Source organism: Acomys russatus, chromosome 10 (genome assembly GCF_903995435.1).
Source record: "Acomys russatus chromosome 10, mAcoRus1.1, whole genome shotgun sequence".
Classification (NCBI taxonomy): Eukaryota; Metazoa; Chordata; class Mammalia; order Rodentia; family Muridae; genus Acomys; species Acomys russatus.
Window position 1 is genome coordinate 39,125,323 of NC_067146.1, and position 23,199 is coordinate 39,148,521.

The following is a 23,199-nucleotide window of genomic DNA, read 5'->3' on the forward strand; positions in this document are numbered from 1 at the left end:
TACAAAGGAAAATTCTTGAGTATGAAAAGTATACCAGAAATTACAAAGTCTCCTTTTTAATTTTTAGATTTCTAAGCATCTTTATTTTACAAATGGAAAAAATACCAAATGACATATTGTTGATAACATCTAGAAGCAAATATTTATGAGTTAAAAATGGATTACATTCAAGTAATTTGAATCTGCGCACTTTAGTTTTTGTTAAAAATTACTTCTGAGAGGAAACATTGAATCAACAAAGCAGTGTCAGCATTTGCCTTTGTCTTTCATCTTTAACCCTGGCTGTATCCACAGGATTCCCGACCAAAGCATCCTGTGACCAAAAGAACAGAAGAGCAGCCTCCTTTCATTAGGCATAGCATGGCTTCCACCTGGATGGATGTGATGTCTAATGTCCCCACTTTACAGTGAGTGGCATGAGTGCACTGCTTTTGACTGTCTTTGAAGTGGAATTTTTCATTAAACGTCTTCTCAATAAATATTTCTAGGTTTGTGCAGGTTTTATAGTGACACTTAGGTTTGTTATAATTATTGATCTCTTTTTTAACTGAATTAGAAGAATAGCTTTTAACAATGAAAACAGTTTCAGAATCACAATAAATTTGTCTTTTTTTTTTTTTTTTTTTTTTTTTTTTAAGCAAACCAGTTATCCAATCATTTAGAAATCAATTTAATAGCATTTGTTTCTCGGTGCTTTATAAGCACTGTCAGATAACACAAAGGCAAAATAAATGCAATTGTTCCAAAGCTGGGTATAGAGAAACAGAATTGAAAATGGCCCTTCCAGTGTTCTGTTTGAGAAAATTAATTAAATGTTTGTTTTATTTTCTTAATCTGATAGGAGGTGTGTGTGTGTGTGTGTGTGTGTGTGTGTGTGTGTGTGTGTGTGGTGTGTGTGTGTGTGTGTTTAGCCCTCTCAATTACTAGAGGGATAAAGGTAAAGATGAGGCATTTTAAAGAAGCTTTTCTTAGCTGGCCAGTGGTAGCACAAGCTTTTAGTCCTGTCATGCAGGAGGCAGAGATGTGTGGATCTCTGAGTTTGAGGTCAACCTGGTCTATGGAGCGAGGTCTAGGACAGCCAGAGCTACACAGGGGAACCATGTCTCAAAAAACAAACCAACAAACAAACAACAACAAAACCCCTTTTCAGTTCTCAGAGAGCTGCAATGCTACAAATAACATTTGAAGGATCATTTATGAGGCATAAGAAGATCATCAAAGCATAGCTAAAAACTCAGAAGTTATTTTGAGGAATTCACGGAAGGCATCATTTTCTGAGCAGTTACCTGGTATTTTACACACACTGTCAGCCTCGGTGACCTTTGTAATTATTAAGACACCATTCAATACCTTAAACAATTTCCCCTTGTGTTTGTGGAGCAATTTTATCATATTGGTTTAATGAAGATTTAAGTTTTAACCAATGAATTTTAATGGCTCTTGATGAAACCCTAATTTTGCACATGAAATAAACAAGACATAAGATTTTTCCTACTTATAAAAAATGAAGTGGAGAATAAAGATACTTTTCATATATTTGCTACATGTTAGGTGTGTTCTGGCTCCCAAGACTTAGAAATCAGGGTGTGAGTTCAATAGGAGGTATCCCTAGTGCAGAGAACAGTGCAGCCCTGCTACTGAGATATCACTGTGATTGGGTTAGGGGATAGAAGCAAACACCTCAATGTAGTTAGAACACGAAATTTTCGATTATTTTGAAAAATGTACTAGCTGAAATATTTGATGCTACAAAATATAAAATATATAAACCAAAAAGGATAAATTAAAATCTCTATATAACTTTGTTTTTAATGAAAACTTTTCTGGGAGAAAAATAAAGGAGCTGACATTGAACTCACATCCAGGAAGAGGCTCTCCAGGGAACTGCTGACACTGCAGACACTGCGGACACAGAAACTGCCTTGTTAAAGGTGGTACCGTGAAATTTTGCTAAGTTGATGGAAAGCAGTGATAAAAACCAGGAAGTGAAACAGAGCTGGTATATGCTGACACTTGGCATGTGTAGCTGGAGAGGAACCGCTTTGAACTCTGACCTCCTTAGGTGGCTTAGTAAAGAAGTTGGCAAAATCCATGGCAGAAAAAAAAAGAGAAGACTTAAATTGGAGTAATTTCCTTTTCTTATTTCTTCTTCTCTCCTTCTTTCTATGACGCCATTCCTCCTTCTCCTCCCCCTTCTCATCCTTTCCCCTGCTTCCCTGCCTCTTTTTCCCTCTTTTGCAAGAGATTCCTTCTGTAACCCAGACTGCACATTGGCCTGGAAATTCTGATTCTCCTGCTTTAGAATTCAAAGCACTGGGATCACAGCATGTGTCACTACATTTAACTTGAAAATAGTTATTTAAAAAACCTAATTTTGGGTATATATTGTGCTTCTGTGAATGTCTACCGACAGGTAAGTGCAAATTGAAGTTGTCAGTCAAGGATAATGCTCTGGGAAGATAAAATGAATTACACATTGTCATAAATGTAAGTTCAATGCCAAACAGGTAAACCAGTGTGCAGGGATAGAAACTCTGAGAATAAAGGACCAAAAAAGAACTCAACGTGTACAAGTTAGAAAGGAATGTGGCAGAGACAACGGAAGGAGGAGGCAGCTTTAGAAAGGCGGTCTTCCATGGTGCCAAGGGCATGCAATCAAACAGACTGACAAGTGAAAACGAGCAATAAATCCTGCATGGATACTATCCTGATTAAGCAAAAAAGAAGGACTCTCATGGACTTGGGTCAAAGCGTTTATTGTACCACATATAGAAAAGGTAAGGTGGAATGTGGACAGCCACCCAAAGACAGGACAATCATGTGCAAAACAAGGAGTAATTAAATAAAACCGTATCAGAAGATTAAATATATTCAGCACTCATAATCCTCTAATGAAGGAATCTCCTTCTTTTGGAAAACAATTACTTACGATTGGCTCTAGGTGATTCTAGTAGTTATTCTAACTCAGGATTCATTGGCTGATTCTAGGAACCTGAGCTCCTAGATAAAATGAGATCTTACTGGTACTCTCTTTGGCTTCCTTTGTCTTAGTGAACTGAGGAATCTCCACAGTTATGGCATCAGCTTGATTTGTCAATTGCCACAACCAGAGTCCTGCATTCACTATATGCTGACATCAGTGGTTATCAGGGCAAACGGGAGAATATGAGATAAAGGGCATTTGCAGTGGGTGGGGTGATTTTATGAAGATGGGACACAAAACCTATTCAGCAGCAGCTGGGCATGAAGCCTGGAGAAGAGGTAGACGCACTTCTTAGACAGGTTCAGAGGTGAAATAGTGCATCATTATCAACCAACTGAAAAGAAGGCAGATAATGACAGAAAATAAGGTTTATCAAAAATCTTCGGCATGATAAAGTATTATGTTAGCTTACTCACTTCCTCTGAGTAGCCATCTCCTTAGTTGTAGGGAAAGTATCCCTTTGAAGTAAGACAGAGTTCTAATTTTACAGGATAAGTCTGTTTTGAGACTCAAAATATGCTTACAATGTTGCTCAATAAATACGAGGAGTTTTATCAAATCCTTTATACTACATACATACTTTTTACTACGTACTCCAATCCCATACATAACACACACACACACACACACACACACACACACACACACACACACACACACACACACCTTATAATACTAGGAATTTAGAACTGGTTTCTTACATATATTTCCTAAAAATGATAAATTAATACTTTAAAAATAACATATCTAATAATAACTATACTTTTAGAGTACAAAATTATTGAAAGTGAATGCAGATAATGGAAAGGCTATGTGGATCAAGCACTAGTATACACATCATGTCGGAATCCTCAAAGTGCAGTAGAGCTCACACAGGGGTTAAATGGAAGACCACTGCGGAGAAAGCATGAGAGCTGCCTGTAGGAGGCAGCAGAGAGACTGCATATACCTCTTTGTGTTGTGCAGAAGTAGGGACTGGGATATGACCATGTGGTGCATCATAGCTGACATGTGTAATTCCTAGAATCAAACACTGGTACTAGAAAAAAAAAAAAAACAAAAAAAAAAAAAAAAAAACCCTGAACATAAACATGGAGCTGTATTTTAGTTGAAAAGTTGTTGGAGTTGAATAAATCAACATCCTTGGAAGTAAAGAGTTAGGATGTCCCTAAAATTCTCCATAGACATATTTGCCTGCACTCACAATTGCTTCTTGGATATTTAAGAGTTCTTAATATCAATGTCATAGAAATAGTTAAAGTTTCAAATGTTGCTAGGACCTTTATCATGAAGGTTTTTTTTTTAATGTAGCTGTCTGAAAGTAGGAGAAAGTCAATTTACCTGCTGGTAGAGCAGTATGAGAAGCGAGGATGAGGAGGGATATCAGGCAGCCATTCTGTTGGCTTGTTAGAGACACACAGGCTAATTGCTTGGAAAAGAAAGGAAATCTCCCCCATTCCATGGGTCAGCTAAAACTCCTAATAGTATCTTCAAGAATCTGTTTTCTTTTTTTTTAATATCCAAGTTTTTTACTGTATTTTTCTTTCTACATGTACATTTATATTAAGACACATAAATGCAATAAACTACACACAGCAAGAAGATCCACAAAACAATCTGGAATTGTAAAAATGTTACATATCTTTTGGCTATTTGAATTTTACAACCATGAAGAAAGTATCTTTCTTATCTAGGTGAGTCTAAAATTATGAGTGTAAATCAATATCTATCATATCTCATCTCTATCAACTTAAAACATGTAGCTAGATCTAAAAACTACTAAGCTTAATTGTAAAACTAAACCATTTGGTCCTCAACCCCATGAGAGACTTGAGAAGGAATAAAATTTAATTACCTGAGTAAACAGGAAGTACAGATTAGCAGCTTCCAAAGTGAAAAAAATGACCAAGACAAATTGCTTCCCAAACAGTCTCCCAAAACTCTATAACTTTGGAGCACTATCTTCAGCCTTTTGGCCCGCTGTATCTGACAGACATATTTGTGAGGCAGGAACCACTGTGGACTTGCTTACCCTGTCTTGGCAGAGTGACCTTTGACTCTACCTGAATCCAAGCTTGTACATTTTAGGCAGAATTCTGACAGTGGCTGAAATGAGGACATTTTGCCCAGTGGCTGGCTTGCAACATTTGAAGCTATCTCCATAGGGAGGTTATTTGATGCTCATCATTTTCTCTGAGGTAGGCTGAGTGTTTCCAGGAGTTAACCTGTCTTATTGTCAGAATCTTAATAATAATAAAAACATCTTTAAATGCCATATTCTGTAGGTCTCTGAGGTTTTTCAATTCCTTATCTAACTATTTTAACACTTGTCTATTTATAGAATCATGTCTATCTGTTAAACCTAGAATGTATTTTCAAACCTCAAATTCTCCCACAAATGGAGGAAAGAATAAAACAAAACAAGGAAAAAAGTGGAATGCTTAGATCATCTACTTGCACGGAGAATCCATGGTGCTGTTGCTTTTTTCATCAGGTTAGACACCTGCTCTGAACTGGAGTTGCCTGAGGCCTTTCACTAAAAGGACTGAAGCAAGGAACTTGCTATGAGACATCAGCGAAAATAAATATGCCTTCCCCTACTCCAGAGGGAATGTCAATCACAGCCTGCAACTATCACCATGGGTCACAAAACAGATTGTGGACAACACAAAGGAGAGAAGACAGATGAGTGCTGAAACTCCCACTTCTTAATCAAATCTTAAAAATAACTTATATTTTGCAAAATGTTTCATTTTCTTAACAAAATTATTATTATTTAATATAATCTTAGCCTTTCAGGTTATACTCTAACATTATGAAAATGAATTCAAGTGGAACAAATCAACTACATTTAAGTAATATAAGAAAAAATGGGAATACACAAGTTTCTGTTGCTGTAAATTGTTATGAATTCTTGGGTTTCTCTTAGTTATATTCTCTCTCTCTCTCTCTCTCTCTCTCTCTCTCTCTCTCATCTATCTACTTATCTATCTATCTATCTATCTATCTATCTATCTATATCTACCTATCTATCTATCTATCACACCTACACTTACAAACACGCAAACACACATACCCACACGGTACCTTTTATTATAAAGGATTGTAGACAATATCATACACCATACACAGCTGCTTGCTTCTGCTTCTGCTGCTCTTTCCAGTCCTCACCATTCCATCTTTCTCTCATTAATTGTGGCAGCCTTTTTTCTGTCTCTAGAGACAATTGAACTGTCTTTCTCAACTCTGTGATCTAAGCAGACATTATAATTCAACAAGATATAAAAACCCATTTTCTCTAGATCATTTTTTGTAACACACACACACACACACACCCCAAAATAGTTTCTTATATCAGGGACAGAGATATCTCATGAGAGTACATATATATGGCCTTCCAGTTGCTATCAGTATTCTGTTCTTTGGTAGGTTGAATGAACAACTTGTCACTACAAAAATAATACAGAGTAGCCAATTTAAACAGAAATGGGGAGATGTAAGACATAAAAGACTCACTGATGTTCTTGCATCGTTACTGAACAAGGCCATATAGTAGGTGTGTATTCATTAGCAATGCCCCCAAATGGATTTTAGTTATGAGCTATATTTAGGAAGCCCCAACATACTATGTCAACAATGTCATCTATTCATCATCATTCAAGGTGATTAGAAGAGATGGACAAAGACAGAAGCTAGGGCATCATTCTGACAACTTGATGGGACCAAGGAAAAAGAAACACATATTATAAGATCAAATAGAGGTGAGCAATCAGAAAAAAAAGTGAAGGTCAATAGAGTTAAAGGCCTAAGCTGGGGTATTATCAACATGAAGTCGGGAAAACGTGGTGAATTGAAAGACAAAAAGAAAGTGTTGGTGAGTCTTGGCAATGTCAAGGACGCTGACATTGTTAGATTGCATAGATTGTTGTGATCTATATAGACTGCATTGCACAAAGCCAGAAGATACTGGCAAGACAGTGAGTGCAGTTGACTCTTCAAAGTTTAGTTATAAAAGAAATATGTCACAGAGCACACATTGGAAATGTTTTGTTACATGTTTAATTTTGGATAAGGATAGCCATGTTCATATGTTAAAAAATACCAGATGTAAAAAGTACCCTTGAGAATAAAGCAGACGCAGAAATGTTATAAAGTCACAGTAACATAAACTATTGCTGAAGGAAAAATATGTCTCATAAATGATGAGGAAATCAAAGTTTGGGGTATAAGTATTAATTTTCTATATGAACTAACAGCCATTATTTTCTGAAGAAACTGCAATTGTAGGTTTTAATAGAAGAGGGTAGTATCAGTTTCTCAGGGCTTACACCACAAAGAACATCAGTGTTAGGGAATTATACAATAGAAATTCATTTTGCATAACCATGTGATTAAAAATCCAAAAACTGTGAAAATGGACTCCACTGTCAATGAAGGTGTTGGAAGGAAGGAGTCTCTTCCTTGCCTCCCCTAGCTAGTGGTTCCTGTCTTTCTTAGGTTACATAACTCATCTCTGCCCCCACCCTTTCACAGGTGTGTCTCCCTCTTCTTAGATATCTCTTATATACATGTATCAGTGAACTTAGACAATCCAGGAAGTCCAGGTTGACCAGTATCTAGATCCATAACTCAATGCTATCCACAAAGCTGTTGTAGCAATAAAGCCTCATATACAGGTTCCCAGGGTCAGGATAGGGACACATGTTTTTGTTGAGAGCTGAATTAAAAACACAGCTAAGTCTAATAGACTATATTTCAAGATGACAGAATTGAATATATTATATATGAATACATTTTCCCCTGCAGTCTCAGTTCATAGACATCATTATGTATGAGTTGTTAAGTAAGTTAATATTGTAATTCAATTATTGCAGAAAATATACACAACAAGACAACGCTGTGCATGTAATAAATATGTACAATTTTTACATATCAATTAAGAACAATTCAAATGACTTTTTAACGTTCTTCTTTCTTATACTATATCCCATATGAAATTTCCCCTCCTTCCCCTCCTCCAAAACTCTCCCCCTACCTCCTTTCTTCCCCAGATCCACGTCTAATCTATCCCTCAGAAGAGAGCATGGCTTCCATGCACATAAAGTAAATAGGCATAACAACCTCTAGTTGAGTCCTTATCAGCTGATTCTGATTCTGTGGCCCTTGTTCTCCTGGCGTCCCTGACCCCTCTGGTTTCTTTAATTTTTCATCTCCTTTGTCTGCAGGACTCTCTGAGCTCTGCTTAACCTTTGGCTAGGGTACTCTGCATCTGCTCCCATCATTCTTCCTCAATTATGTTCATAGCAGCTCTATTTATAATACCCAGAAACTGGAAACAATCTAGGTGTCCCTCAACAGAAGAATAGATAAAAGAAATGTGCTACATTTACACAATGGAGGATTACTCAGCTGTTACAAACAAGGACATTATGAAATTTGAGGCAAATGGATGGAACTCTAATGCATCATCCTGAGTGAGACAACCCAGATCCAGAAAGATAAACATGTTATGGACTTACTTAGAAGCAGATATTAGCTATACAGTAAAAGACCATCATAACATTAGATGAGGTCATGATCTTACTTAGAGGCTAAGTAATAAAGGGGCTACATGAGAGAAGAATAAAAGAATTAGGGGGCCCAAGGATCTCTTTGGGAAGTAGAGTTTGCAGGTAGACTGTGGGTGGATGGGGGTGAGAACAAGAGGGATCAGATGCAGGCAGAGAGGGGAAGAATATACTGGGGAAAACAATTCAAATTGGGAGGCATTTCAGGGGCAAAGTAGAAACCTAGAGTAATGGGAATTTTATGGAATCTATGCAAATAACCCTGTCAAAGATTTCCAGTAAAGAGGTACACAAAGTGTGAACCTGTCATCTCCTGTAAGCAGGTAATGCCTCAAATGAAGGGGTTGGGTCACCAACACAGTCCCAAAACTTCAGCCTACAGTTTGTCCTCCCTGCATAGTGTTGTGGGACCAGTGCCTAGCATAATTGTCATCAAAGATACAAATGACATTTTCAACACTTAACATGAATATATTATCCCAATGAAAGTTCTAAAGAATCATTTTGTGCATAGGAAAAGCTCTAGGAAAATTCCTGGGAATGAGGGAGAGAGAGAGAGAGAGAGGAACTGAGAGGAGGAGTGAGCGGAGAGAGAGAGAGGAGAGAGAGAGAGAGAGAGAGAGAGAGAGAGAGAGAGAGAGAGAGAGAGAGAGAGAGAGAAAAGCTTTTTCAGCAGGAAAATGCAAGAGTGATAGTGCCAGAGCAGGAAGGTCTGGAGCCATTTAGCAAGGGCTATTACCACAAGCATGGATACTAGGTAAGCTGAGCTGGTCAGGGAGGTCATCCTTGGCATACAGTAACAGACTTATGCCCAGGGAAGAACAGTAAGTGAAGGAGAAGTTTAGAAAAAGAAACCTAAATGTATCTAGACTGGCTAAAAGCATTTGGCTGCCATATCCTTGCTTAGGAAAAAGCTATGAAGGACACCATTTTCTTAGTCACACACACACACACACACACACACACACACACACACACACACACACACACGGAGAAAGAAGAAAGAGAAGAGATAAGGAGGAGCAGGAAGCATATTTCTGAGTAAAAAGAACATAGAAGCATGCCAGCCATCTGAGCTTCAAAGATAAGCACGTAAGTAAGCAAAAAAAAAAAAAAAAAAAAAAAAAATCACACAGAGCCAATAAAGGGAAAATGAGTGAATGGGAAAGTTGCATGGGTCAAAAGTTAGCAAACAGAAAACCTTAAATGTGCACTAGTATTCACAGAGAGATTCGAAGATATAATACATACAAACATAAAATAAGCAACTTTTAGAGCTATAATTATCAGAGGGTTTTTTTTATTCATGTAAAAACAATGTTACACAGACTACGTTTCAAAAGTGCTTTGAAAAGTAATTTGATTGTGGGAGATCCATAGAATGTACTTACACAAACCTAGATGGTGTGGGTATCTCATCGCACACACATAGACACACACACACAATCTAGAGACATCACATAGACAAGACTGATATCAATCTAGGATGGCAGACTCTCTTATAGTAAACACTGAATAAGTAAAGGGAGCACACTTGAAATAACAATAAAAGGTGCAGCATAATAAATATATAAGCTAGGAATATAATTGTCTCCTCTTATTTTTTGATATTATGTACTGTATTACATATAAATATTTATGATATTTTTGTCATCAGAAAGAGATTTTTTTTTACTGTTCTGTTTTACACCCAGTATCTCCATGCTCACATGGGTAATCTGTTGCACTGCAGACTTTCTGAATCTACATCACTAGGTGACAAGAAGATTTTTGCCACATTGTAACTTATGAAACTACCATCTTTTACTTAGCACAAAACTTAAACTCAATTATATGGAATAAAATGAAAAGGGACACTGCCTTGGAGTCCCCATGTGTCTTTCAGCATCAAGCCAAGGATTAGCTTAGGATGTACCATCTACTCAGAAATGGAAAGAGAACGTGAAACAGATATGGAACATGGATGAAAGTTTACTCTCCCTAAAATTAATTACAATGAGAGAAAGGAACTTAAGTGCCTACTAATTACAATTACAACAATCTTATATACAGGGTTATCTTTAACCATCATCTTAAGTGTTTAAGAAAGAGAAGGCAATTATTTCTTTCAAAACCATATGATGAAAGAGAAACCAAGACTTGAACCTGTGCAGTCCAGCTCAGGCAGGCGTGCTCTTCCCCTGCACAAATGGCCAGAGTACACAAATAATGAGCAGGAGTGGAAACATAAACCAATCAGTGATCAGAACCAAAATTTCTCAGCGCTGAAGAAAAGTATGACCCTTTTTGAGAGCAAAATATATCCTCTCCAGTGAAAACCAACATGGTAAGTGACCCTACTTAACCAGCAGATGTGTGTTTCTGTTTGTTTGTTTGCTTGCTTGCTTGCTTGGATTGGCTTTTTCCTTAGATTTCCTGGGTAGTCAATAGTGGACAGTGTATTTTCGTTTTTGAGAGCCACTAAAGCTTCTCTCCTTACTACTAAAGCTAATTAGAAAAAGCTACTTAGCCCCAGTGATATTCTTTCCAGAAATACTTCCATTTAATCAGGACAAATACACAAAAACAAGCAGTATGCCATAATCACCAAGAAAATGCACATGATTCAGACCAAAGGAGAACATGCAGAAGCAACCTGCAGAGCGCCCTAAATCACTGCAACAGGGTGTGTACTTAACCCACTTTCATTACATCCTCTTGATTCTTCAGTTAGCGTGCTACCCTGCCTAAGTAGTGGTCATTAATTAATACAATTCAGATTTTCCTAACTTACTTTGCTTAAACTGAACTATGCAGCCGAAATTAGGCTATTGTGCTTTATTGTGCAGCTAAACTTTATCATTTATTTGTGTGCACAAGTAGGATTTCCAGCAATTAGTGTGTGGAAAAATGGACTTCGATAGTGTATTCCTAATAGTCGGAAGGCCTGGATGGGCTCAGTTTATAAGATATCGGTGTCTGTCAAATGTACCTGTTTGGAACTTCACAGTGGAGGGTAAGGAGTGGCCCCAGGCTGAGAGCAGCAACCCCTTTGCATTATATTACCAGCAAAACTCAGTGTGAAGATTTGTCCAATATGAGAAAATAATTCCTTTCCCTGGATTCTTTTCACAATATCACAAAATACAGCATTTAAAAAGCAATCACGCAAAATGATATAAAATATATATTCGGAGTTAATGTATAAAAAAAAAAAAACAAAGAAATGTTGTCAATGATTTTTCTCCAGCATATGATTCCAGTTTTGGACATTTTAGCATAACTGAATGAACTTTCTCCAGCTAAGGACAAGATTTCCACCTCTGGGGTCATTATGTGTGGTATTTTTTATTAAACTAAGCACAAAACTTCTTCTTTAATGAGCCATTTTATAGAGTTTTAAAGCAGAGGGAGATGCACTAATTTGTCTGACTTGATCACCTGGCCAGAAGTGGCCTTTCAAGTTTCACACACATGGGGTCTGTTTTCTTCAAGTTTTAAGTCATATTTATTATAAATAGTGACACAATTCTTATGGAGTAACCAAATATCCTCTGAATTCATGAGAGGCCTGTTCCATAGGAGGGAAATCCTAGCTCTGTAAACTTAGCTAAAAAAAAATATTTGGAGGTTGGGCTAAAGCCCTAGAAAGGGCCTGACTGTTGTGATGTGTCTACTTCAATATAGCCTCAAATTCTCTTGTATTATGCTTGTGGCCATAGACAGATGTTTTTTTATCAGAGTTACAGAGAGTATGTTCTCTTTGCAATGTGTTAATGAACATATTCATGGGGGTTCTTACTGATGAGAATACATGAGAGCGTGTTGCTAAATCTGACAGTGACAGCACTCCATCTAAGGCTTGGGGAATGCCACAGAAGAGGAAATGAAAAAAATGTAAGGAGGTAAGGACTGAAGTGCTGGGAAATGTGATTTTTCTGGAAATGACACAGCAATTGCAGTCATGACCTCACAACAGCTAAAGTTGCTTCTATTGGGCTTGCAGCAAGCTGGGACAGTCAGTCAGTCATGGTTAGGGGTTGACACATGTGGCCCTACATTTCCCTGCAAAATCACTGAATATTGGTGGATTCTAGCTGATGGTCAGTCATTGTCTTGCATTGTGTACCCATAGGTGAGCTTCCCCAGCCTCCACTGGGCCTTTACAAACCCATCGTCACATGGACGGCCCCTGTTAAATTCAAGAGGTCACAAGACAAAACAAAAATGTGGGAAGGTGGAAGCGGCATTCATGGAAGTGGCAAGTTAGATTAGGAGAGAGGGAGTTAGGCAAATTTGGTAGGCAAAATATTGGCATAATGCATTATACACATGCATGAAATTGTCAAAGAGCAAATTTAATAAAATTAAATTATAACTCAATAAAGATTAAATAATAATACAATATATGTCTTAGAAAGAACTACTTTCAGAAATTTATATTAACTTTACCAAATCATGTATAGTACTATAGTAAAATAGAAAAATATTTGCAAGCACTTGGCAGACTTCTTTGCACTCCTGAGCATTTTGTCTAAATATGACTGTCATAAGCGAAATGTGAGAACACAAATCCTGTATCCACAGCTATACAGAAAACTGTGAGGGAACAGAAACATTTCTTCGGGTTTCACAACTGCCAAGCTCCATATATTCTATGAGCTTGACAATAACACAATAAATATAGAGTTGTGTTCCCCTCTATATAATCTGCATTTCTAAAACAGCTTGAATGGACTGTATTGTTACTCCACGTTTTTCTTCTCTAGCACATTACAGAAAAAAAAAATTAAAGACACTGAATTTTAATTTTAATAATACTAAAATATGAGCTGCAGTTTCTTTTCCTCTGAACTTATTATATGACAGTCGTTTTGGAGCTAAGCCCTGAGCTCATTTCACCTGGGGTTTTCTCTATCTAGAGGTATGTAAATCAGCCTTGATGGTTTACTCTAAGCGTACTTTCGAAGCATCAATTATTAATAGTACCTTTATCTTTTTTGACACCTACTTAAATACATCATGATTATTTTTCTTTCTGTTTGAAGGTAACATGAGACTTCCTGGAGAGCATTCCAGCAATGCTCCCTTCTTTGTGTTTCCTTAACATCATTACTGATGTAACCTATAGATATACCCAACCGTCTGCCCAGTGGGAGGTGTTGCCAGGTAAAAGATGGCAAACTACGCGTAAAGTGTAAAGTTAGATCATAAATTATTATTTTCTGAATTTTAATATTATTGTACAGAATTTTAGATGGCCCATGTTTTTAAAGTTCTTGATTTTATTCCTTATAACTTTAATTTAATGAAGCCTGTATCTCACACTTCTGGAATAAGCACTTCTGAAAAGCAACTCTATTATTTCTGATATCTAAAGTGCCAAATGCCCCCATGCACTGCCTTAAAAGTTCACTTGGTTCCAAATTATTAAGTTTCTCACTTATGACAGCTTGGCCTGATTTATATTTATGCCACACATTTAAATTTATTCATAGGAGACAACTATCACTTCATCAAGTTTAATAAAAGTGTTTAAAAATAATTAACAAACAATTTTTACATAAGGTCAGGTGTTTTCATTAAATGCTTAATTCCAAATGGGAAAACCTACCATATCGGATCATGTGATTCACCAGCATTTTTCTTACCATCCACTGGAGGTAAGACAAAACTTTTCTTTCATATTACAATGCTTAGTCAACAAACATACATAGAATTTTGTTTCTAGAATTATATCTGTCATATTCTTAATATCAACATGTATGTGCTGCTGGCACATATGATAATTTTGAAAGTTAAATGAATAATACATATCAGGAACAAAGTAAAGCCCCATTATATCTAACACATGCAGTACTATAGCAAAAGTACAAAAATGGGTAATTTGAATTTCACAATCTGTGTTTTTTAATGGCATTTCGACAAGGCTTAAAGGTCAAAATAGCACCCATTGTATCCTTAAAAATGTTGGACAAAATCTTATTGATGAATATGCATGTGTGTAAATATAATAAACCCTCTTTATATTTTAAAAATAGAAACAAGTACGCCAGACGTCTATTCAAGCATTAGAAGAACACAGCTTGAATTCCCCTTGCTGGCTCAAGTTTTATGTTTTTATTTCTCATAAGTATGCAGCTACTCACAAAAGAATATATTATCTGCATATTATATGTGCATGTACAGATACATATATGGAATATAATACCTAAGAACTACTTAGGATAATAAATGCTGGGGTTAGAAGGAGATGAGCAATCTAGTGCAGCCATTTATCTTAGTGATAAGGACCCGGAGTCTGCAGTTGCCTACATGTAGGCTTAGGACTGTTCCACAGCAGAGCTTTGCTGTTGACTGGCATTTAGAACCTGCCTATGTACCGTCATTATATTTGACATGAGAATTTCTCCTAGTTCTTTTAAACATAGAAAATTGTGCGAGAAAAGACGGCAATGTCTTCTAAGTTCTTGTGTTTAGGTAAAGGACCATGTCTTTTAGCTTCCAATTGAACTGACTCCTGTCACTCGGGACGAGGGAAATGTAATCATGCTATTAGGAGGCAGCCTGGCATTTCAGAAGCTGCCTAGAAAGCTTTAGGTATATGTTAGCCAACTATGTGGCATCCTTTGGTACAGTATAGAGGGATAGAGAATATTTTGTGTGTAGTAAGCAAGGGGTAGAGTCATTTTTCACAGAACTTTGATGTGAAAAGAAGTGGACTTAAAGAACAACTGAAATCTCTCAGGTAAACTTATTTACTAGTTGGCTCTGCCGACCTTCTGTGATGCCTGCATGGGATATAATTTAGCAAACTGTTAGTACTTCTTTCAATAAGTCTGGTACTCCATTTTAAGTTCCTTGCAGATGTTCTTCCTTTTTATTTTGAAAGCAGTTTTATTATACATCCATTTAACAAAACATCAGCAATCAATTTTCAGAGCCATGTTAAAGGTGAATTAATCACAGTTCTTTTTTGGCACATACATTTATATTATTATACAGAAATAAAATAAACTACATGAGGAAGAAGAACCACAAAATAATCAGGAATTTTAGAAATGTTACATTCATAGTGTTTTGGATAATTGCATTTGGCAACCTTGAAGAAAACATCGTTCATATCTTGGTAAGTCTAAAATTCTGAATGTAAATCAATATCTATCATATTTAATCTCTATCAACTTAAAACATCTATCTAGACCTAAAACCAACTAATCTTAATAAAAAGACTAAACTATCTTACTTACTTAATTACTTGAGTAAACCAGAAGTGCAGGTTAACAGCTTCTAAAATGAAAAATTGACAGAGACAGTTTGCTACTGAAAGGTCATTTTAAACTATCCATAACATTGGAGCATCATCTTTAACCTTCTGGCCCAATATAACTGGCAGACAATACAACAAGGACATCTGTTCTTAGCAGACTTCTTCTTAGTAGCCAGCATCTGGAGACAGCCTAGATGTTCCTCAATCGAAGAATGGATAAAGAAACTCTGGGACATTTACATAATGGAATATCATTCAGCTATCAAAAGCAAGGAAATCTTGAAATTTACAGGTGAATGGATTTAAGCAGAAACAACCATGCTGAGGGAGGTAACCCAGACCAAAAAGACAAGCATGATTATGAGCAGATATTAGCTACTTAATACCCAATAACCACATTACATTACAGAGTCTGATGTACCAACGAAGGACCATGTATAATGTGTACCTAGACGCTCTGCTCAGATGTAGAAGAGGCAGCACAGTCTCCTTGTGGGTCCTACAATAAGGGGAGTAGTGATTACTTCTCACATGGACTCTGGCCTCTCAACTTTGATCACTTCCCCCTGGCAGGGTAGCCTGGCCAGGCCATAGAGGAAGAGCATACTGTTAGTAAAGATGAGACTTGATAGGCAGAAGTCAGATGGTAGGGTAGGAGGGCTCCCCTTTCTGAGGACTAGGGGAGGAAGAGAGAGGGGATGGGAGTTGGAAGGTAGGATCAACAGGCTATGAGGGAGGGGGTTACAATCAGTATATAAAGAATTCAAATTGCAGAACAAGCAGGTAACATATATTGTTAATCCTGCTACATGGGAATAGCTCTGAGACTGACTGAGACATGACTGTCTATGCATAGACAAGGCTTCTTGTTGGTCACAGAATCACTGTGACTTATAATTATATGCCATTCTTTGTATTGCATGAGTGAATATTTGCAGATGTCTTTATTCTGCTCATATAAAGAAGAGAGAACCAGCATTAATTCATCTCTGCATCATGCAAACCTCATACATATATAATTTTAGGACTGTAAAATGCTTATGGGAAATTACATGTTTTCAGAACAAAAGATGTTTTTCTTTTAACTAAATCTAAAATGTCTGAGTTTTGAGAATAGGTTATAACCTTTCTTCTCATCAATGTTTTCTGCCAGGGGATTGTATATACATACATACATACATACATACATACATACATACATACATACATATATACATGTACATTATATATATATATATATATATATATATATATATATATATATGAATGACAACTGTTTTGTCAAATATATATGTTTAACAAAACAAATGTTCTTATCCCTGAAAGCACATAGATTGGTCTCCAAGATATGGTGATATCAGGAAGGAGTTGATGGTATCTTTAGGAAGTGGGGTTTAGTGGACAAAAACTACACTGCCTGGGCCTGCCTATACAGAAGATATTGGCAGGTCAGATACTTCCTCTCTGTTTTCAGCTCACCATGATTGGTTATGTTCAGCCATATTCTGCCTACCATGATATCCTGCTTCTGTCAATATCTAAAATGATGGAGTCAATTTCTCACATGCTAAATTCTTTAAGACATGTGAATGAAAATAAGGCAGTTTTCTTTATGAAGTGTTTTTTCTAGATATTTTGTTAAAACAATAAATATTTAATATATAAGATAGATAAGAGTCCTGATTTGGTTAGTCTCTGAGAGGATCCTCTACCATTATTCATCAATTATGCTGGTGAATTATAGCCATCTTTTGCACATACTTGCTTCTCAAGGATAAAAGCTCTCATATCTTCAGATTGTAGTCACTCAAAAATGAGTTTCTGCTAGTTATCATTTTAAGTTAGCTTTTCTCATTTGTTGCTCACAGGGTGAACCAAATATCTACAATATTGAAAATATATAACATGTATATATTTAAAGAAATATTTACCAAATGAAAAACACACAAGACCTTGGTTCTAGACTAATCATGGAAGTAATGGTTAGTTCCTGAGCAATTGACATGGCAAATTTTACTAATATTTCTGTATTTTCATCCTGTTCTGTCTACAAAGCACGGTAGAGGCCAATGTAGGGGATTTGTCAATGGCAGTTGCATCTTCAAAAAAATCAAGGGGCCCAAAAAAAGGCAATACTAACTTTTTTTCTGGAATAGAACAGCATTTAAGTAAGCGTAAGTGCTTGTTCCAACTTATATAACATCCTTTCCTCTGGTAACAAGCACGCCCACCTTCATCGCTCTGTGCTAGTGTTTTATAATCTGGAAACATTAAATAGAACACAAAAAAGATCATAATTATTCCCTAACAGACATTTCTGTTGTTCATTCTTTACTAAATACAAAAATCTAGTAATCAGCTTGTGTAATGTCTTATACCATGCTATCTGAAGAGTCTACTTATAATGACTTGGATACTGCTAACAACTATGAAATTAACCATCCTGAGGATTTCCATTTTCAATTTAAAGGTGGTGAAACTGCTCATTTACGTGTGACTTGCATTCCTTCTTTAAAGTGCTAGACCTAATTCCTCTGTATACAGTAATTAATGGCAAACTTAGTTTATCTAGCCAGTAAATTTAAAGGAACCACTGCTCTTTCTGATTTTTAATACTAATGATTCAAATGAACTTATTGAGCCGAACAGTTTCAAAATGTTGAAACTGCTTATTTATTTTATTTTCTTGCAATGATTAATGTTTTCATGTGTCAGGTATCATGTTTATGAATAAATCTCAGCAGCCTTCACAATTGTGTATGCATAAAATAAAGAACTGCATTACCTGACATGACATTTAAACCAGATTTCCTTGCTGAAAGACAAAAGCAACGAGCAGCCTGTGTGAGTGGCATTTGATCATTTCAATTTTGCTTCTGCACTACAGTGAAAGTGCAGTTACTTAATGAGATAAGCAAAGAACATTATTAAGCTTTTTGCTGCACTAGTAAGTTCTGATTCTTAACATTTGGAATATCAATATCTTATTAGGTAAGGGAGAGATTGCTACAAACATCATTGCATGAACTGGTTTGGTGCAATTAATTTGTTGCATTTGCTTTTGGATATACTGCATGTTTTGACAATTACTTTGCTTTTTACATTTGACTTGCTTTTACTTAAGCAGAATTTAACTCAAATTCAAACACTTCATTATTTGGAGGTTTTACATTCTTATGAGACTGAATTTTTTTTAAATTTTTTATTAATTTATTCTTGTTACATCTCAATGGTTATCCCATCCCTTGTATCCTCCAATTCTTCCTTCCCTCCCATTTTCCCCTTGTTTCCCTCCCCTATGACTGTTCCTGAGGGGGATTTCCTCCCCCTGTATATGCTCATAGGGTATCAAGTCTCTTCTTGGTAACCTGCTATCATTCCTCTGAGTGCCACCAGGTCTCCCCCTCCAGGGGACATGGTCAAATATGAGGCACTAGTGTTCATGTGAAAGTCATACCCCACTCTCCACTCAATTGTGGAAAATGTTCTGCCCATTGGCTAGATCTGGGTAGGGGTTTAAAGTTTACCGCCTGTATTGTCCTTGGCTGGTGACTTAGTTTGGGTGAGACCCCTGAGCCCAAATCTGCCTATCATAATGTTCTACTTGTAGGTTTCTAGGACCCTCTGGATCCTTCTACTTTGCTATTCTCCCATGCTTCTCTCATCTAGAGTCCCAATAGGATGTCCTCCCCTCTGTCCCAGTTTCCTGGTAAGTGAAGGCTTTCGTGGGACATGCCCCTTGGACTAGTATGCAGATATAAGTGAGTATATACCATTTGAGTCTTTCTGCTTCTGGGTTAACTCACTCATTATGATCATTTCTAGCTCAATCCATGAGACTGAAGTTTTTAAGTTTTAGTGGGTCATAAATAACCTATTGACATCTTTTTATCATAATTCAAAAATCATCAAATGGACCATAAGTAAGTTTAACATTGGCAACACACTAAAAAAATTAAAATATGAATAATTACATAATACCTTAAAAGGAAAAATGATCAACAAGGAGGCCCAGCGTCAACTGTAATAATTTGGGGCAATATGATAAAAGATATTCCATAACCATACACACTTAATTAAAACAATTTGGAATCTAACAATACCCTACTCCTTTCAACAATAATAATATTTTAAAGGTCTATTTATTTTTATTTTTGTATTATTGTTTTGACTTTATGTATTTATGCACACTTTATACATGCCTGATATTCACAGAAGCCAGAAAATGGTGCTGGGTCCTGTAGGCATAATGTTATTGTTTAATTCAAATGCTGATTTCTGTATGCCCCATATCTGGCTGCAAGTCTTGTTCTGAGAATCTCTTGTCTTAATGTTGAATAAGCACTGCTCCCCAATTGTCCTCTCTTATGTCTATAAAGCAGCTTACAGTCAATTGTGGAGCAGGGGAAATAATAGGGCTGAATTTTCTGCCAGGTAGGGGAGGAGCTAGAAGAGGAAAGAGGCGCTCAGCAGGGGATGCAGACAGTGGATTCAGTCTCTGTGGTCAAAGGTGCAGGAAACATAAGGACAGTGGAGCTGGAGCACGAAAGTTACAAAGTCCAAGTATCACTGGGATGTGTGCTGGGAGGAAGCCAAATTAGCTTAGAGAGTTAAGATTATTGCAATAACTGCTCAGTTCTTGTGCTACAAAGCTTATTATTGAACAAACATAAGAGTCTCAATTATTTGTGTGATAGTTGTGTTAAGAGAGAAACAAAGAGAAACAAACACAGGTTTATGAAAATAACTTTAACAGGATTCCCTGAACCTGAAGTCTTGAATGGGTGTGAAATGTCATGTGGGTGCTGCTACCCTAAGACCCATCTTCTATGAGAGCCTCATGTACTGTTAAGCACTGAACTATATCACCAGTCCAGATAATTATAAACTTAATGAATTCACTTAATACTTGAATGTTTGTATGAGCTAAATTTTCTCTAATTCTGGAATTGTGATAATAAATAAGTCAGTGTTTTCAATTTTCTAACATGATAAAGTTATTTGAACAGATTATGTGGTCTAATAGGAAGCAACAGCAGTTGATAGGAAAGGTTGGACAACACTAAAAACTTTGTAAGAGATATTTAATAGACTTTTCATAGGGCAAGTAGAAAATAGGCACAAGAGAACTTGACATAAAGATGACAGCATATCATATCTCCATGGATGAGGGAATTTCCTTTCCTGTGGTGTTCATAGTAGGTAAAATAAAGCAGCGAGGAAACAATGTTATATTTCTTAAAATGTGAAAGAGTGTAGCTTGTGATGAAATTTTAGGCATCAATGTCAAAAAAGTTTATAAACATTTAAGATATAATGGTTCGATTGTGTCTACACTCTGTGGCTACTGACATGAACTTTCTTACAGGGTGTGATGAAGCTAATCACATTGTAATATAAAAGAAACAAAATTGCTCCCAGAAAAGAGTATGTTGCAGTTTAAAACTAATATTAAGCCAGATGTGGTCAACATACCTTTACTTCCAACATTCAGGAGTCAGAGGACGGCAGATCTCTGTGAGTTTAAGGACAGCCTAGCCTAAAAAGAGAGTTCTAGGACAGCCAAGACTGTTACACAGAGAAACCATGTTTCTATAAAGAAAAAAAGAAAGAAAGAAAGGAAGGAAGGAAGGAAGAAAGGAAGAAAGAAAGAAAGAAAGAAAAGAAAAGAAAAAATATCAGAATATTCTCCACAGTTGAGTGGAGAGTGGGGTATGACTTTCTCACATACTCTGGTGCCTCACATTTGACCATGTCCCCTGGAGGAGGAGACCTGGTGGCACTCAGAGGAAGGACAGCAGGTTGCCAAGAAGAGACTTGATACCCTATGAGCATATACAGGGGGAGGTAATCCCCCTCAGGAACAGTCATAGGGGAGGGGAATAATGGGAAAATGGGGGGGGAGGAGGAATGGGAGGATACAAGGGATGGGATAAACATTGAGATGTAACAAGAATAAATTAATAAAAAAATAAAAATGTTAATAAAATAATAATAATAACTTTAACTAGGTATAGTAATGTTCAAGGGTATTTTACATAGAGTTTGTAACTTTGCTTCTTTATTACAAAACTAATAGGATTTACTGTGTGATAAGTGCAGGAGGTATAACTAAAATGATACTGAAGTTGCAGTTGCACACACATGCGTGCGCACACCCACACACACACACACACACACACACACACACACACACATCATATTGTAGGACTCAAGAGCTAGTACTGTGTTTGAGACAGGCAGAAAACACTTGAAGAGAATAGGTGTGCAAACACAGAAGCTGGAAGAAGGTCAACACAGGGTACATTATTAAACAAGACTTTCTGAGCGTTTGAAGTTTCATCAAGTGGTGAATAGGATGGAATCTATACCTTCAACTATTCTTTCTAAAATAAAAAGGATTTGGGGGTTTATACTCAGTAAAGACATCCTGTACATCTTGGAAGATATAGTTAGTCACATTCAGTGCCCAATGTCTTGTTAATTATGGTGCAATAATTGCCTATGGGCTAAAGAAGAAAAATAAACATCACCTCCTCCTCAAAAAAACAAAACAAAACAAAAACAAAAACAAAAAAACAAAAAACAATTGACGCAGATTCAAAAGTATTCATACTGACATATAGAAGAAAAGTGTCCGCTGTTGATGCTGTAGAATCTGAACTACCCACCAAAAGCCAAATGAAATATAAAACATAAGCAGGAATGAATTGAAATGAGGAAAGACAGGCATTTTCTTTAAAAAATAATCCAAACACTGTACTACAAGAAAGGACTGACTTTTAAAGGATAGCAAGGGAAGGAATTATAGAATACAATGAAATAGCAAAGTGTCAGGTGCTCAACAAGAAATTATGCTCTGGCCCAAGGGTAAAGAACTTAGTCTACTTTAATACTCAGGGAAGGTAGAGTGCAAGTGAGGATAAATAGGAAAATAGAAAGAAGTTTAAAGCAGAGGAAACTTGCCTGAGACAGGGCAAACCCTAAATGAAGAACATAAGTAAAGGGAGACATCAAATACAAATCAAACAGATGAATGATGAGAGGACTCCATCCTAAATCACAAAAAGCAGAAGCTCTTTAGGAAGAAAGCTCTGCCAACTATATAATGATTTTCTCTTAAAAGCAGCTGTAAGAAATATGCCTGCAACAAAACTACATGCAGGGGAAAAGCAGTGGGAAGTGGAAAATTTTCACCTCACTGTGGGATTTATAAGAACAGCCACAGTAAAAGCCTAGAGAGCCATGAAGGATCCTGATAGACACAACACCTCTAAAATGATTTCAGAATTAACTCACAACTGGATAGAATTGAAGTAAATACTTAGACCACAGATATGGACTCTGTCCTGTCTCCACCAACAGAAGAGATGATTTCAGAAAAACACTGTACATTTGCA

At 36.6% G+C, this 23,199-nt stretch overlaps 1 protein-coding gene across 1 annotated transcript in view; it reads right to left on the bottom strand.

Annotated features, from left to right (window-relative positions):
* Positions 1-23,199, bottom strand: part of Znf804b (zinc finger protein 804B) — a 488,372-nt gene that overhangs the window by 41,283 nt on the left and 423,890 nt on the right. The window lies entirely within an intron of this gene.